Genomic DNA, 16,989 nt, shown 5'->3' with positions numbered 1-16,989 from the left:
AGGAGATAAATACAGGAATAGGGATTTGAACAGCTTCCATGTATACCACAGAAGGAAGAATGACATATGCGTGGCCAGGTTGGGACGTATGTTAGAAAAGGCCTCAGAAGACCTAAGCTTCCACTGCTGGCTGGCCTTCAGTCTCCACATGAGTGGGAAGTACGTACTAAGGCAGAGTTTTAAATAGACTAGCTAAACACTGAACGAGTGTCACAGCACAGAGCCCATCCGCAGAGTAATTTGTAATGCATATTTGTCTTATAATTCCTATTTATTTCTCCTTTTTTCCCTATATTATTTATTTTCTTGAAACAGTTATTTTTTATTTACTAAAAAGATTTTTTTAATGTTTATTTATTTTTGAGAGAGAGAGAGAGACAGAGCATGAGCAGGGGAGGGTCAGAGAGAGAGGGAGACACAGACTCTGAAGCAGGCTCCAAGCTCCAAGCTGTCAGCACAGAGCCCGACACAGAGCTCGAACACATGAGCTGTGAGATCACGACCTGAGCCGAAGACGGACACTTAAGTAACTGAGCCACCCAGGCGCCCCAAGAGTAATTTTTTTAAAGGTTATTTATTTTTGAGAGAGAGAGAGAGTGAACAGAAGAGGAGCAGAGAGAGTTGGAGACACAGAATCCAAAACAGGCCCCACGCTCTGATCTATCAGCACAGAGCCCGATGTGGGGCGTGAACTCATGAACCACGAGACCATGATTTGAGGCAAAGTCAGATGCTTAACCAACTGAGACACGCAGATGCCCCTTCCCTATATTATTTAGAAGATAAATGCAAATATATATATATATATAAATAATTTTAAAACTAGGTTAAAGGGTGGGAGATGGAGCTATAAAGGAACAAAGTTTTTCTCTACAACTGAAGAATAGTCTGAAGAAATTCTTATCTAAAGAATAATAACCAGAGGAGGGACCTGACCTATCAGATAGCAAGGCTTATTACACATCTGTAGTAACTAAGACTGTGTGAGATTAGGTGTATGTGGAGATAACCCTACAGACCAGTGAAATGGGACAGAGATTTCAGAATCCGATCTGGACACCTAGGTGGAAACTTGATATAGGAAAGAACTAGTATTGCAAATCAGTGGCAAAAGAATGAATTTATCATTGACCTCTGCAAGGACAACTGATGATCCACACGAAGGAAAAAACAAAGTGGTAGTGTCTTTGAACACATGAACACTCAGTTCGGGATGGCTCACGAACTTACATGGGAAAAGCAAGACTTTAAACCTCTAAAAGAGTATATAGGAAAATGCACTTAACACTTCAGGGTAATAAATAACTTTCAAAGTAAACAAAAACATAAACCAAAAAGGAAAAGAGTGATAAAGGATTGCTGCTGTCCAGAATAAAATTTGAAAGCCTATGAATTAAAATGAGAATGTCAAACAACCCCTAGAAATGGGAAAAAGACATAATGAATAGTTTTTCACAGAAGATGAATGGAGAGTAAGCATAGGAAAAATTTCTCCATGTCAATGGTAATCAAGGCAATGTATATTTAAACTATCATGAAATACAATGTCATGTCCAAGCAGACCAGTTCAAAGTTAAAAATCTAAAAATGTCACGAATTGGCAATATGTGGACTAAAGATACTTCTCATACACTACTGATGTAGAATGAAGTGGTTACAACTACTTTAGAAAACAATTTAAAATCACAGGACAGGTGAATTTGTGCATATACAACAATACCACTTTTAGATATATGTTCTAGAGAAATTCCTCTTTTAAAAAAAAATTTGAGAGAGTATGAGAGGGAGAGGGTCAGAGGGGAAGAAAGAGAGAGAGAGAATCTTAAACAAGCTCCACCCTCAGGGCAGAACCCGATATGGGGCTTGATCCCATGACCCTGTGATCACGACCTAAACCAAAATCAAGAGTCAGATGTTCAACTGACTGAGCCACTCAGGTATCCCTAGAGAAATTCTTAAATATATGAACATGAAGAAAGTTATACAAAAACAATTATAGTAAAACTGTTTTGCAACAATAAGTCAGTCCAAATGCCCAACAACAGTAAAATAGACCAAAAAAAAATCAGAATGTATTTTTGAAATGGAGTACTATGCAACAGTGAAAAACAGATTACAGATATATTTATCAACATAAATGGATCTCAAGAACATCATGTGAATGAAAATATCGAGTTATGGAATAACACATTATAATTCCCTTTATATAAAGTTCAAAACCAGGTAAAATGAAACAATATAGAGATGTAGTTTATTTTTTTATTTAAAAAAATTTTAATGTTTACTTATTTTTGGCAGAGAGAGAGAGAGCGAGAGCATGAGTAGGGGAGGGGCAGAGAGAGAGGAAGACACAGAATCTGAAACAGGTTTCAGGCTCTGAGCTGTTAGCACAGAGCCCAACGTGGGGCTCGAACTCACAGACAGCGAGATCATGACCTCAGCCAAAGTCAGATGCTCAACCGACTGAGCCACCCAGGCACCCCTAGCGATGTAGTTTATATAAATATATATATATATAATCTTTATATAGGTTAATATATATACCAAGATGGTAAACTGAGGAAAACAAGGGAATAACTAACATAATTTCAGGATAGTGGGTACCTTTGGGGCAAAGAAAGGGAGACGCAATTGGGCAAGAACTCAAAAAACGTAGGCTTTCAAAAGTAAAGGTAGTATCTTTTTGGAGCGCCTGGGTAGCTCAGGGGGGTGCCTGGGTAGCTCAGTCAGTTGAGCATCTGACTCTTAGTTTTGGCTCAGGTCATGATCTTGTAGTTTGGTGGGTTCAAGCCCCAGGTTGTGTTCTGCACTGGCAGTGTGGAGCCTGCTTGGGATTTTCTCTCTCCCTCTTTCTCTGCTCCTCCCCATCATGCTGTCTCTCTCTCTCTCAAAATATATAAATAAACTTTAAAAAAAAAAAGGTAGCATCTTATTTCTTAATCTGACTTGTGAGCAGTGATCATTTTACTAGTTTTTAAATGCTACTTATATGCTATATACATTCTTCTAGTATGCTATATTTCACAAGGTATAAAGCATTGCATTCACAACAAAAGACATTTTATTTACAGTAAAAAGGAAAAACAAAAAGAAAGTCTGAGTATGAAAAAATAGATCAAGTCCATGTTTTAGAAAGATTATTCTAGTGGACACGAAGAAGAGAAACACCAAAGGCTACTACTATCCAGGAGGAAGAAAATGAAGTTCTAACCTCAGCAATGCCAGTCAAGTACAGATTTAAAAGAGAAACCTTGTAAAAATAAGTAAATGAAAAATAAATAAGAGAGAAACCTTGGGAACACATAATTGACAGAATAGATAAGAAGATACTGATGTGTTTTGTGCCTGGCTTATTTGTGCCTGCGTTTATTTTTAAGATGATGATAATGACCAAAGAGGCCTGTAGGGAAGACCTGTGTGAAGGGTGGGAGGTAGAATAGGAGTAAGCCGTGGAAAGATAGACCCACAAAAGAACAATGTCCCCAAAGCCAGGTGAAGAGTAAGAAGTTAGAGTTTACGTTAGTTAGCTTCCATCGCCATAAAGTATGTTCTGAGGTCATCTGCTATTATGAAATTTACAAGAATGGTTTTCTGGACTTGAGGAGAATGGAAGGCTTTGGAGCAGCAGCTATGGGAAATATAATGGGGGGGGGGAGGGAAACAGAGACAAAATGCTGAACAGCAATGAGGGCTTGACTGAAGTTAGAAAGCATGAACCTGTAGGAGAGTCATCTGGCATGAGTCATGACCTGGTCCAGCCACCTTGACTATCATTGAGCAGTTACCAAGACTGTAAACATTATCATGTCCAAAACATACAGATTCACACATGCAAGCACTAGCACATACACTCACACACTCTGAAGTCTGGGCTAAGCGATTTGTCAAAAGTCCATCAAAGACCATAGACCATGGGGTAGAGGAGACTTTGTAAAAGCCCTTTTACTAGGTAATATAATTTCCATGGATAAGTATTTCCATCTAGGCACAGCTTCTTCAGGATTCTGGTTGGACAGCACTTCTGGGAAAACTTACAAGAGGAAAGTTGCTGGGACAAATTACAACCCCCACTGCCTTAGTTGACTGCAAGGCAGTAGCTGATATTCACCCTCTTTCTCGTTCTGACCTTCTCCCACTTTTAGCCACTACTCTGGCTGGTCCAGGTGGCTTGCTTGGTGGTATGACCTAAGTCCTCATCTCTGAAATCTGTTTCTGTGTCCTTCTCAAGCCACAGTTACTGCATTTGCTTTTCACAATGGGCAGGAGAGGTGCCCTACACCTTTATGTAGCAGCAGGGTACCTGCTCATAATCATGGTCAATTACTTCTGCCAGTATGGTAACTTTCCTTGCTTGCTGACCGGCTATAATAAGTGATGTGGTGCCAGCCAGGGCTTTGAGTTCTATGATCCATGATGGAAGCATCCTTATCTGAGAACAAGGACCTCAGGTTACTACGGTGATGAGAAAGAGGACTACTATTTCCAGCCCTAAACTTTCAGACCCATGTATTTTGCCTATTGAGTCCACAGTACTATATAATGTTTTTTGTTGCAGTTGCATAGCATATCCTAAAGAATAGGACCCCATACTTTGAGTGTGTCATCTCTAAACCAGCCCCTCAGCTTTACCCCTGCCTTCAAGAAGCCATGCAGTATACTCCACAGTCAAATGCCAACTGCCACACTTCATCTGTTGTAAAGTGGTCCCTTGTTCCAAGGTAATGTTATGCAAGATTGCTTGTCAATAAGTTAGACACTCAAGGAACCCTCAGATACTGGTGTTGACCAACAACCAGCAAGCAGAAAAAAACCAACTTATACCTGGACTATGAGTGGATCTCAGTTAAGATGAAACACTGTACTTTCTATAGTACAAAGAATCTGATGTAGTCAATTCCAGCAAGTAGCTTGATATTGCAGGGGATATTACAACATCCAGGGATATTACTGTATCAGAGTGTGGCAGTACTTAGCTATGATGGAAAATTCTGGCTACATGGTCACTGAATATCCTAAGTTTAGAAGCTCAATTTCCACCAGAGCCCAGTATAATGCCAGGAGCTGCTTTTCAAATGGCATACAGTTCTCTGTTGCAGATGATCTGTTCTTGCTCCTGAGGGCCTTCTCTGTGACTCACCTATGGGTCCATATCATAAGCTCTATATGCTGTCTTTCTCTTTCACACATATCTCTAATACTATGGAGTCTGCTATGTCATTGGCCAAGGAACAGGCCTGCTTGCAACAGAGTCTAAGACCTACTCAAATCTACAGTCCCTCTGTGTCATCCAAGACATAACTTATAGTATTCCTAAGAGCAGGTTATGCTGTCTCCAAACCCAAAGATGCCTACCAAATGTGCTTCTCTCTTAGTGGTAAGAAGTGGAAGATGTTGCTGGATACCCATCTGTCTTGCCTCTAAAAACACCACGTTCAGCGAACCATTCACATAGGTTCTTAAGGGTCATTCTCTTCTGCCGGCCATTATGACCTTGTTACTCACCATGGTAATTGTGCTATTTTATTTCTGACAGTTGAGTGTTGCTACTTGGCTTCTACTCCTCAGAAGTCCTATCATTCCCACTGTTACCAAGATCAGTTCTTTCACAGCATGCCCCTACAATTAGCCCCAGCTTACAGAGGACATTCTACCATTGGGCTGCTTTTTATTAAATGCTTATTTATTTTGAGAGAGTGGGGGAGGGGAAAAGAAGCAGAGAGAGAGAGTCCAAAGCATGTTCTGCATTGTCAGCATAGAGTCAGACATGGGAGCTCTATCTCACAAAATGTGAGATCATGACCTGAGCCAAAATCAAGAGTCGGACCCTTAACAACTGAGTCACCCAGGCACCCCTACCACCAGGCTTCTTAAAGACCCTGATGTCCCCATGACCACCACCAATATATCCCTTATTTCCTTGATAAACTGAATGCTTTCCAGCCCTTGTGAAGAACTTGGCCAGTCAATATATTTTTCAGCCTTATGTGCTAGATTCATTGTAGCATGCCTTGTCCTCTGAGCCTTTGGATCCTTTCCTCCACAATTTCTTCCACTGGACTCCATAGAGATTCTAGGACTTCTGCTTCATTTATTGTAGACCACTGGTCTTATCCAGCTTCCAAAACTATCCCAGCAGTATATTAGAACTACCCTTCCGACACTTGCTAGAGTGTTTAACAGTGTATCATGGGAGAATGCCCCATATCAACAAATTCACCCTTGACTGGCTTTTACTCCCCTGATCCCCACTTGATCCAACACTCTAATAGGCCATTCCCAAGCATATTCTCCCGGTTCTTTTTGGAGCATGCTAACCAAGTCTCACAAATCTCTATCTTTTTCCCAGTCTGTACTAAGATTTAGCCATTGTCATAGGTATGGGACCAAATGAAGAGATGAGGGAAGACCTGAGAAACAAAACCATTGTGTTGTAAGGAGTCGGCCTCGTTTGGAGCCTCTTGATAGCTTTCGGGCAAGGAGAGAATTTCTATTTTCCAACAAGGTGTAAGTCTTCCGTAGAACGAAAGGTCTCAGCGGAATTGGCAGATTCAAGGTCTCAGGATCTCATTTGCTTCTTATCATGGCCTAATTTTAACACAGAAGACTTGTGTAAGAATTTAGCCTTCTCTAAAATTCAGCCCACTTTTACAAGTAAATACAGGGTGACTAAGCATTGTCTAATGTTAGTTGTGTCTATCCTTCAACTACAGAAGATGAGAGCCTCAAATGCTCACAGGTGGCTTTCTAACACTTTGCTTTAAATTGGTAGCTAGTAGATGTAAGCAGGTCATTATTTTTCTTCATTGAATCAATAGCACTTAGCAATAGTCACCCAGTTCCATAGTCCTTACAGATACTATTTCCCCCATATTTCTCAAATACCTGAGACATTGCACCAATTATTACATTCCCTTCACCTGTACTCCATCCCTGTTCGCCACAGATGAAAGTCTTAGCAATGGCACTGCCACACTATACATGGGATGATCAATATTCCCCCTACCACCAGTGATTGCCTAACATCTAGACAACAAGGAATCCAACTTCAGAATTCTACCCTTACAGTTGCTTCCTAAGACCACTTCTGCTCTCGACTATCTTAGATCTTGTGCCCTAGAAGCAGCCTAAGAAAGGGATTCTTATTCAGGTTATTTTCTGAGAGAGGCGGGGCAGGGCAGCAGGAAGAACCAAGAGAGGCTGCGGTCTTGGTTTCCTTCTGTTCCCATAAGAAGCTCTGGAGCAGAAACTGTACTGCAGAGTTGGTCTCAGCTTGAGACAAAAGGTTGACAGTTTTCTTCCCTCGTGTCAGACAGTCAATGTCTATAGTCCATCACAGGGGGCAGTGTTGGAGCTGGGTGTGTAGCCTTCCTGGGTGAGGCCCCTCCCCGTCAAGGGTAATTCTGCAGACAAGGGGACAGCTGTGAATGGTAATCAGCCTACACTACAGCAGCTAGGCAATGGATGCATCACAGCATGCAAGAGACCCAGCGGCATCCACTAAACTACTACTTCTTAAGATATTCTTAGTGCTCCAAATTACAGTAGCACAGAAGAGCAATTGCATAAAATCAAACCGTAAACTTAAAGTCATACCGTGGTATGTTGGGAGCTGGCCTCTATCAAACCACAAGAGTAGATTATACACAGCTCTTTCCAAGTCAGCATTCAGTGATGTCATGTCGGTAGCTCAAAATTGTCTGTGGTGGGAATATTTACACCACGGAAACAGGCAGAAGCTACACACCCGGTCCTTTATCCATCTGTCTGTCTATCTGTCTATCTGCCTATCTGCCTGCCTATCTATCTATCTATCCATCTGGAAAGGACAGTCAAGTTGTTAGATATTTACCAGCACACACGGAAGCAGTGCAAGACAGAAAGCTTTATTCCTGATTTTAAATATGAGGAAAACAAGCTAAGAAAGAGCAATTAAGTGATAGTTTTAGAATTAAAACCTGTTGCTATCTACCTCATTGCAATGGGAATAATGAGGTTTAGTTCAACACACATTTATTGAGTGACAACCATGTGCGGGCACCGTCGTCACTAAGATACATTCTCAGTCCACAAAGGAAATGGGATGGAAGTTCAATCTTTGGAAAACAAAGAAGATGGTATCTTGAAACCTTGATTGGATTACTTCAAGTTATTTTCACATGTTTGAGATTTTAATAATGTTCTAAAGATTTTTCCCTTTCAAATTTATAAAATGAGGGTTAAAAAAATTGAATCCCAATGCTTCCATTTATGAGATATATACTTTTGAAATGCACAAAGCTTAACACAAATAAATGAATTGTTAATAGGAAAATCAATAGTAAAGGGAACCGTCCTGTTTCAAATGGCTGAAGGAGCAGATCCCTCAGAGTCAAGATGAGGGCGTGACTCGACTCTACTTTTCAATTGAGTCAAGACCGTTTTTTGTTGTGGTGTTTCAAGTGAGTTGGAACAACTTTGGGCTTTTATTTTAACAAGTGACGTTTTCATGTGATCAGAATTCTTGTGGCCCTGGAGAAACAAGCAGCATTTCTCTCTTCCAACATCTGATTCCATATTGTTTTCAGAGCCAGAACTAGAGTTGTTCTGAAGAAGTTTCCAAATAAAGACAGCTCCAGCTGCTCGTGGTACACGCATCTTCTCATGTCCATTCAGGAAAGGTCGATTAGTTCAGTGCCTTCCTCTCTTCGGATGTTTGCTGATCTGCCAGTTTTAAGACGGTCATATTTCAAACCTTCTCTTCTGTTCCTCCCTTTATTTTCTCACACCTTTGTCCATAACCCACTCCCTATCATCCTAGGATCTCCACTTCATTTTTCATCCCAGCTGCACTTGCTTGCTCCTCTCATTACTATTTCTGGCAGAACAGTACATTATGGTCACACTGTCACTGGTCTTCGGTGCCATCAGGATACTCTGATGGAAGGGGAGAAATTAAAAGATGGCTTTCTATTGCCATAGTTAGAGGTATAATCACAGCAACAGAAACACTCATAACACTGGTAAATGTACCAATCTGAGCACCTTACTGGTTCTTTGAGAACCCAATTCATGTGTGCGTAGAAATATTCACACACACGCACACCTATGCACACATACATATGCACACACTGCGTATGATTATATATCCTTTTCCTAACTGAACACAGCAAAGGCAACAGTACTCTTCAAAGGGTTTCTTCTCACTGGGCCAAATTTTGTAAGTGTGCTATCCGGGAAGGTTGTATACGACAGACAAAGACCAAAAAGATTGCTTGTTCCAAGAATTTACTGAACGATTTCATATTGTTGAATTTCACCCATTAACACATGGATTTAGATCCTAACAATGACTGACAGACATTTGGAAAGCAAAAGTAAAAGTTGACCTGCAGACAGTTCAAATTTGCCATATGCTTGCTGTCACCATTAACAGTTTGTAGACCATCCTAATTTATGCTTCAGCTAGCTAACCTGATATATTTTAAAGAGAGGGCATACCTGTTTCTTTTTCAAATAAGGTATTTTATTTTTCCCTATGATTCATAAGTATGACAACATAATAAATGATGAAGGATAAATTTAAGATAGTTTGAAGGGCGAGGAACAGTTTTTTTGCACCCTGGGACCTATCACAAATGTTTCCACCTGAATGCCTGCCTCACTGACGAAATTCTCTAACAATATTCATCAGGTACAATTTCAGAAATAAAAGGTACTTCCTTCAACATCACGTAACAGAATTTTTAAGGGGAACTTCTTGGTGCTTAGAAATCACTGTAGTTGGAATTGTATATACGTAAATAAATGACTACAAATACTCAGTTTTTACCCCAGTTTTTGCCTTTTTGGAAAAGAATTCTATTATCCTCTCGTGTGTTTAAACAACTAAACATCCCATTAACTAGCTGCCCTTTCTTTCACTTCTTGAAGCTTCATTTCTCAGGCACCATTATTGCTGGAAGGGAGTTCCGATGAAAGGGAAAAGAGAAAGAGGTCCATGTGAGTTGTTTCAGAATTTGACACTTCAGTGCCAACCTACTCACCCTTTCCCCTTCATGTACTTAAGGATGGGTCTTCAACTTTTCCAGTTTTAATCAGATAGCCCAGATGGTCATGCTCATAGTAAAAATGTTATTAAAGCCTGAGTAAATAAACTAATTAAGAGATTTACTAATTAATTTTTAAAATATTCTAGATTCTGAACAAGGGCTATAGATTGTGTCATACAATCTTTGTCCCTTCTGTTTGCAACATAGTTGTTGGGAGGTGGTGGTACTCAATAAATGAATTTTAATTAGTTAGTTAAAACAGTTATTTATAAGTCATAATATGTATTCTGCTTCAAAAAGTGCCACGCTTATGTCAAAATATTCTGAAACAATTAAACCAACCGTCTAAAACATAGAACCATTAATTATTTTATGATAAGATACTCAGTTGCTTACATTTTAGCAACCGTCACCTTTCAAAGATCTCTTCTGAGGACACGGAAGGCACGGATCAGGAAAACAAGAAGTAACTCGCGGTGAGCCACAGAAATGAGACCTGGAAAAAGAAAAACGGTTCGACTGCGGGCTTGTGCTCGTCGTCACGCCGAGGGACAAAGCCCTCGGAGATGCTTTCAAAAAGGACCCATGACTCGCCCGACGCCACCCCTCCGGTTTGTCACGGCAGGCCCTCCTTGCCCTCTAAACTGTCACTGGGAGGAGGGCGAAGGACGCCCCGCTTCACGTGAGGCCCCACCAAGACTCTCGGTTCCTCTGCGACAGCGAAGCCCTGGGCAGCTGGCACCCTTCCACAGGGAGCTCCAGACACCCCTTTGCCACATTGCGAGTTTCCTCAGGCAGCAGATGTCTTGGAGCTGCTGTGCAGGTCTCCAGCTCTACCGAGCCACCTGTACCACATATTTAATGCACCGGCAATGCTTTTGATGCCGCTTGGGAAAGATTTCTTTCTTTCTTTCTTTCTTTCTTTCTTTCTTTCTTTCTTTCTTTTTTTTTTTTTAATTTAATTTTTCTCTCAGCCCCTGCACGATCGGTGGCACTACTGCATGAAATTCGGCCCCCTGTTGCAAAGTTTTGTACTCCGAAACAGAAGGGAGAAGCCTCTCCCCCCAAAAGATTCAGGAAAAGGCTGTCGCCTTCTAGAGCATGACAGTTACGCTTCGTTCCTTAAAAATCGAATGGTTCCGAAAGGCAGTTTTGCTGAACCACTCCACAGCAAAGTTAAGCAGCTAACTGTTAAACTGCTGACCTTCTGCAGCACTCCGACACTACCAAACTTTAAACTGCGGGTGCAATCCTCTTAGAACATTATCTGGAACACATTCTGACTTTTTCGGCTGCTAAAGTGATACTTACAGTACCATTGTGTCTGTTTAGTTTAAAAATGAGGTTGATAACGATAATGCTTTTCCATAAGATGATCTTCTACTTTTTAATGATACCCGTAGTTTCCCCTACATAAATGACTAAATCCTTACAGAATCTCGGTCTTGATTAGCACTCCTGCTAGTAAAATTTCACATACTAAATCAGCACCAGCTGTAGCAAGAAAGAAAGAAAAAGGCAAGTGTAAATGTTCCATATGCCCCACCAAATTGGCATCTGTGTCAGTAACCCTTTTTTTTTAAGCTATTGTATACATACATTCTCTTAAGTGTTTTGTTCACAGAATACTGCTAACAAAATTCCTCTGTTGGCATCTCAAGGAAAGAGCCTGTCCTTGATATCATTCAACTGCACAAAACACAATTTCTCTTTCTCCCCTTGTGGTCACAGACACACCTGAACGTTCTATTTATGTAAGTTGCTTCAAGTTAGCGAACCTTTATTTTGACATCTGTTCTCTGTAATGTGACACTGCAGTGCTCTTATAAAGCTGTTTTACAGCTGGAGTTAAATGGATAGCAACACCAAATAGTGTCAGAGAGACAATAGAATTATTTCGGTCGACCTGAAAGGTATCTCGGAGAGCAGGCTCAAAACAAATAACCTGGAATGTGGTGGAGATAGGAAGCATTTGTGATCACTCTCATCTCGTCATCCATATTTTCTTCAAATTACGAGGTGCCTCTACATAGATAGGTGATATAGCTATACCAGAAATAGTCCGAATGACATATGTAAAGCACGGTGTTATACTACTTTAGGTGGTTTCCAATAGTTTACCCACCAAGACCTTATTAACTGTCTGAAACCCATTAAATACAGTTCTTCAGGGACATATTCAAACCATCCCTAGGAATCCTACAATAGCCATCAGAAAGCTACAAACACAGAGGAGCATACTAATTAAATGGTTTACATAGAAGAAGTAGTGGTCGGGTATGTCCCAGAGAGCTATCTCATTGGAGGAAAAAAAATGTATTCTCCTCTCTCTTTGGAACATGGTTATGTTGGTGAAGGCCAGCCGACACGAAAAAGAGAACTGACCACTCTTTCTTTGTGACAGTTTTGATTCCTGCTCATGCGTTCTCACACATGTCGAAAACCTTATGTTGTTCTTGTTTATTTGGAGGTCTGCCTCTCTTGATCTGACTCTAAGCTCCTCAAGAGTTGAGATAATATCTGTGTGGTCCTGTATCTATCTTACCAGAGTATCAGAATTTAGTAGATATGCAGGAAAGGTTTACCCACATCAAAATGGCTAAGAAGAACTAACAGTTTTTGTTAAACCTAAACGAACTAGTTGGGGAGCAACTTACCAACTCAGATCAAATGACCCAACTAAATGAGGACAAGGAAAAATGGATGAAAATGTCCCTTACTTTTCTGAAGTTTCCTACTACATAAATATCTTTCATCATGTGTTATCATAGTGCTCTTGAGATTTAGTCAAAGTTATACTTGATTACCATTTTATACCTAAGGGTGAACACCAGAAGATATTTTGGATACAAGTTTGAAAATCACTTTGACCTTAAGATCTAGTTTACCTAAATTCTTTTCTTTCCTTTTTTTAAGTTTATTTATTTATTTTGAGACAGACAGAGACGGCATGAGTTGGGGAGGGGCAGAGAGAGAGGGAGAGAGAGAGACTCCCAAGCAGGCTCTGCGCTGCCAGCACGGAGCCTGACGTGGGGCTCAAACCCACAAACCGTGAGCTCGTGACCCGAGCCGAAACCGAGAGTCGGACACTTAACCGACTGAGCCACCCAGCGGCCTCTACGTAAAGTCGTAATGAGTAATTTAGAGAAGGTCATGTGGGAAAATCCACAATTGTAGTATATCTTGCAAAGTGCTTTTTTAAATTCATTCTCTTAAAAATACGTAGCTTCTCTTATAAGACAATGGCCTCTCTCCCCAGTACTGTAAGTGATCCAACAAAGCTGCTAGCCACCTCTCAGGGAAGCTGTGATACTGAGAAGTTTGGATGAGATGATCCGATGTTTATATACATGAAATCCAACTGCACCTACCAACCCTAGAGAGATCTTGTAGCTGTTATAATGATTATACTGAGCTGATTCTTAAAACATTTGGTCATATTATAGTTGGCAGTAACCGTGGTAAGATTTCTATTTCTACTAACCTATATGCTCCTGAAATGTAAGTACCGTTGTTTTTAATCTCCAGATTCCCACAGTGATGCAGAGTATGTATTTTAAAATGACTGTTGAGTACCTGAACTTTTTTTGAACAATTGATTCCTTAACTTGGTTGTCCCCTTATTTTTAGACCGAAGTTTGTCATTGACATGCTTATTTTCATACAGTCGTGTGGATGGTAAAGGAACACGCTGATACGGGATTTCCTCAAAGGACAGACAAGTATGAAAATGAACTTGGGGAGTCAATCAATCAAAAAGTCCTTTCCAAGAACACTGTGTATGCAGTCCTATGACACTTCTTCATGTAGCGTCATCAACCCCAAAGAATGAGGACAGTAACTTGAGCAGGCCGAAACAGTGTCAAGCCAGCATTCTGGTCACTCTATGTCTGTGTCTGGTTGTTAAGCATTTTGAGCATCAGCTTTGGTTTCTGATCTAAGGCAATTTGTGACTACATTGAGAAGACACCATATCATTATAATCTTAAAAAAATGAAGCAATAAGCAGTATGTGAAAAATAGGGTCATTTAGCCAATGCTTATAAGGAGGTTGTGGAAAATGGTCATGTTTAGGAGGCAAAGTTGTGGAGGTGATGACATCTGGAATTTGTACTTAGAGCACTGGTCTTCATATCCCAAGGTGATGTTCGGACTAACATGGTCTATGCATACTGGGAACTGATAGGTACCACTTGTCATTGCCTTTTATAATTCCATAGTCTTTGCTCACCAAAAGCTACCTCGTTCTCTAGAGTTGCATGCCAGGGTGGTTTGTATGTGGTGGTTGCTTCTTAAGAGGCCACAGCCAGGTCACACGCTATTTAAAGCACTCCTTTATTTAAGACAACTTTCAAGTGTTTCTTCTCCCTTTGCTATCTATGATTGCCCCATTTCAGTTTGCCATAGAACAGCTGTTTCGATATCCAGCATTTATCCGTTCTCCGCATGCATCCAGCCCAGAGGGATTGTTAAGCAGATCATTGTTTTAATTCTGGCTACATTCCAGGTCCCCATTATTAGTGATCCTGTCTTAACATTTACTCTTCAGTTTGGCTCACAGGTGATGTTGATTAAATTGGAAATACCATCTGGGGTAGGTTCTCGTCTGGTAGGCACATTCAAGACTGAGCACACCATTCTCTCGTTTTGGTGTGACGCTTTATGCCAAATCTGATGGCCTTCTGGACATGGTTTCGTGCAACCTGGGTTTGACTCCTAGCTTATCCTTTTGGTAGTTGTGCAAAATTGGGCAATCTACCTCACTATAGGGTTTCGGTTTTCTAATGAATAGAACAGGGAGAATAATCATTAAGTCATTTGTTCACTTAGTTCCTTGTTAATTTTGTAACCATTTACTTGGCAACCACTTCGTGTCCGATACTGTGCTAGGTGTAGAGAAATCAGAGATAAAGAAGGAATCAAAGCGGAGGAGAGAAGACACATACCCAGAATGATGGCACGACTACATGTACTGTTTACAAAACGTCTCTTTGCTAACAGATATGAGCAAAGAGCTCTGCAGCCTGGAAGAGAGAGCAACAAAATGGGCCTAGGAATCATAGGATTTCTCCAGAAGGACATGAGCATTGAACTGCATCCTGAATATCAAAAGCTTCAAACTTTGCTTTTGTACATCTCATCGGTTAAAATGTCCGTGTCACGATAACATATGATAATTTTATCTCTTCCATTGGGGGAAAATATCAAACGTGTACAAATTACTTATTCATTTCATTAATTGATTTAAATGAGCAATGAAGACTTTAAAACATGTGCTTCACTGTTGGTGGGAATGCAAATTGATGCAGCCACTCTGGAAAACAGTGTGGACGTTCCTCAAAAAATTAAAAATAGACCTACCTTATGACCCAGCAGTAGCACTGCTAGGAATTGGCCCAAGGGATACAGGAGTACTGATGCATAGGGGCACTTGTACCCCAATGTTTATAACAGCACTCTCAACAATAGCCAAATTATGGAAAGAGCCTAAATGTCCATCAACTGATGAATGGATAAGGAAATTGTGGTTTATATACACAATGGAATACTATGTGGCAATGAGAAAGAATGAAATATGGCCTTTTGTAGCAACGTGGATGGAACTGGAGAGTGTGATGCTAAGTGAAATAAGCCATACAGAGAAAGACAGATACCATATGTGTTCACTCTTATGTGGATCCTGAGAAACTTAACAGAAGACCATGGGGGAGGGGAAGGAAAAAAAATGAGGTTAGAGTGGGAGAGAGCCAAAGCATAAGAGACTCTTAAAAAGTGAGAACAAACTGAGGGTTGATGGGGGGTGGGAGGGAGGGGAGGGTGGGTGATGGGCATTGAAGAGGGCATCTTTTGGGATGAGCACTCGGTGTTGTATGGAAACCAATTTGACAATAAATTTCATATATTAAAAAAATTTTTTAAAATTAAAAAAATTAAAAAAAAAACCATGTGCTCCATACCACATTGGATTGTTTTGCCAACCAAATGGTACAATTTGTGAACAAACACCTTTTAAAGTACTGGAGAAAGCTCTTTCAAACGTGTGGGTGACATTGCTTGTCCGGCCTATCCCGAGAGGCTATCACAGAAAAATGTGGAAAAATGTTGCAAATGTAGAACACCGATAATAATAAGATGATAATTGCTAACACTTAGTTTGTTCTTACAATGTACTAGACCCCATCCTAAATGTTTTATATATATTTGCTCCTTTAATCCTCACAACAGCCCGCAAGGCAGGTTCTGGAGGTAAGCCAAATAAACATGTCAGTATGGAACCATTTTTGACCTACAAAAATGACAGTTTCATACGGTTCAACCTGGTATTACACCAGTATTTTAGGTGTAATATATTACATCACTATATTAGATGAAGAAAAGAGGTGCAAATAGGTTAATTTACTCAAGATCACAGTGTTAGTAAAAGATTATTATTTTTCTTATTTTTTATGGACATTGTGAGTTTGTTAGAGTTCTTGGATTACAAGAATAAAAGTCCAAAATGTCTAACTTGACAGAGAAAAATAATTGATTGAAAAGATATAGAGTCGCTCATAGAATCAAAGGAAAAGCTGAACAACAGAATATTTCTAGAATCCCATGGTTTCTCATCACCTCAAGGTCTACATCCTCTTTAAAGCCACCATCATTCCTCACCTGGATGAATGCAGGAACCTCCCAACTAGTCCCTGGGTTTCTGCCCTTGACCTTCTTCAGGCGATTTCCAACCTAATAAACAAATAGATGGTTTGTTTCTTTCTTTGTTTGTTTGTTTGTCTTAATGTTTATTCATTTTTGAGAGAGAGAGAGAGAGACAGAGCACAAGCAGGTGAGGGGCAGAGAGAGAGAGGGAGACACAGAATCCAAAGCAGGCTCCAGACTTTGAGCTGCCAGCACAGAGCCTGACACAGGGCTTGAACTCACAAACCACAAGATCATGACCCGAGCTGAAGTTGGAAGGACC

At 40.4% G+C, this 16,989-nt stretch overlaps 1 long non-coding RNA gene across 1 annotated transcript in view; it reads right to left on the bottom strand.

The window, feature by feature from the left end:
- Positions 1-7,867: 7,867 nt before the first annotated feature.
- Positions 7,868-16,989, bottom strand: part of LOC109270528 (uncharacterized) — a 47,784-nt gene continuing 38,662 nt past the window's right edge. Inside the window, exons 3-4 of the long non-coding RNA XR_008424624.1 lie at positions 10,425-10,524; positions 7,868-8,913 (exon numbers count right to left, since the gene is read on the bottom strand). This is a non-coding gene — a long non-coding RNA (uncharacterized LOC109270528). The remainder of the gene's footprint in view (positions 8,914-10,424; positions 10,525-16,989) is intronic.

Source organism: Panthera pardus, unplaced genomic scaffold (assembly GCF_024362965.1).
Source record: "Panthera pardus isolate Hobbes unplaced genomic scaffold, ASM2436296v1 HiC_scaffold_10, whole genome shotgun sequence".
NCBI lineage: Eukaryota > Metazoa > Chordata > Mammalia > Carnivora > Felidae > Panthera > Panthera pardus.
The sequence above is the reverse complement of the archived record's forward strand: the minus strand, read 5'-3'. Positions and strand labels throughout refer to the sequence as shown.